Source organism: Saccopteryx bilineata, chromosome 9, assembly GCF_036850765.1.
Source record: "Saccopteryx bilineata isolate mSacBil1 chromosome 9, mSacBil1_pri_phased_curated, whole genome shotgun sequence".
NCBI lineage: Eukaryota > Metazoa > Chordata > Mammalia > Chiroptera > Emballonuridae > Saccopteryx > Saccopteryx bilineata.
In genome coordinates this window covers 60112631-60114234 of record NC_089498.1, presented here as the reverse complement: position 1 = coordinate 60114234, position 1604 = coordinate 60112631, and the positions used below count along the sequence as shown (strand labels likewise).

Here is a 1604-nt window from a genome sequence, read left to right as displayed (position 1 = left end):
CATTTAAATGATGTTTATTCTTCCTAACCATGAGCACGGTATATGCTTCCACTTGTTTGTATCTTCCCTGATTTCTTTTATCAATGTTTTATAATTTTCCGAGTACAAGTCTTTAATCTCCCTGGTTAAATTTATTCCTAGGTACTTTATCTTTTTGGTTGCAATAGAAAAGGGAATTTTTTCCTTAATTTCTCTTTCTGACAGTTCATTGTTAGTGTATAAAAATGCCTCTGGCCTTTTGGTGACGTCAGGTCACCCTTGGCCGCCCCTCGGGTTCCGCTCCTCCTTGGGCTCCCAGTGCCCGCCGGGGCGCGCCCCTGACGCCCTACATATACTCAGATGTGCGGCACCTGTCCGCCTGCATCTGCCTCCTCACTGCTGCTCTCATCTCCGCTTCGGGCCGACAGCTCAGGGTACTTTGGGGACTTCCAGCCCCCAGGATCGCGCCCATAGCGCCCCTCCACCTTTTGTTAGGGTAGCGTCGCCGAGAGCGCCGGAGGGAGCGGCCTGGCCTTCGGGACCGCCTTTGTCGGCCACCAGTCTTCTGGGCATAGCCAGTTCCCTCTGCTGGGAGACCCTCGCCCCGCGGGAAGGGCGATTTGTATTTACTTTAGGTGATAAGAAATTTGCAGTCACTCGACCAAAAACTTTTTTCTCTCTTTGGGCTACTTAGAACTTCACCCCAAGTTGTCTTGTGGGGTCGCCCCTCGAAGTTTGTTTTACTGCAGAAGCGCCCCAGTCTTTTTCTGAGGGCAGAATGGCCAACTCGGGCCTGCAGCTGCTGGGCTTCTCCATGGCCCTGCTGGGCTGGGTGGGCCTGGTGGCGTGCACCGCCATTCCGCAGTGGCAGATGAGCTCGTACGCGGGCGACAACATCATCACGGCCCAGGCCATGTACAAGGGGCTGTGGATGGACTGCATCACTCAGAGCACGGGAGTGATGAGCTGCAAAATGTACGACTCCGTGCTCGCCCTGCCGGCGGCCATTCAGGCCACTCGAGCCCTAATGGTGGTATCCCTGGTGCTGGGCTTACTAGCCATGTTCGTAGCAACGATGGGCATGAAGTGCACACGCTGTGGGGGAGATGACAAAGCGAAGAAGGCCCGTATAGCCATGACTGGAGGCATCATTTTTATTGTGGCAGGTCTTGCTGCTTTGATAGCTTGCTCCTGGTATGGCCACATGATTATCACAGACTTCTATAACCCTTTGGTCCCCATGAATGTTAAGTATAAGTTTGGCCCTGCCATCTTCATTGGCTGGGCAGGATCTGCTCTGGCCCTCTTGGGAGGTGCACTGCTCTCTTGCTCCTGTCCTGGGAATGAGAGCAAAGCTGGGTACCATGCACCCTGCTCCTATTCTCAGCCCAACTCTGCCAAGGAGTATGTGTGACCTATGAGTGTGCCCAGACTCTTGAAAGGACCTGGGGCAGAGAGCTCAGCCCATGGGCAGGATGTGCAAAAGCCATAGGTCACTCCAGCCCTGCACACCATGTGCAGTTCCCTGGAGGCTGGGTGGGGGAGACCAAAGAGGGGTGATTTTTGTACAGTAATAAAAAGTATGTTTTGGGAAAAAAAAATGCCTCTGATTTCTGAGTATTAAT

At 53.1% G+C, this 1604-nt stretch overlaps 1 pseudogene; it reads left to right on the top strand.

Annotated features, from left to right (window-relative positions):
* The first annotated feature begins 350 nt into the window (after positions 1-350).
* LOC136312808 (claudin-7 pseudogene) lies at positions 351-1393 on the top strand (annotated as a pseudogene).
* Positions 1394-1604: the final 211 nt, after the last annotated feature.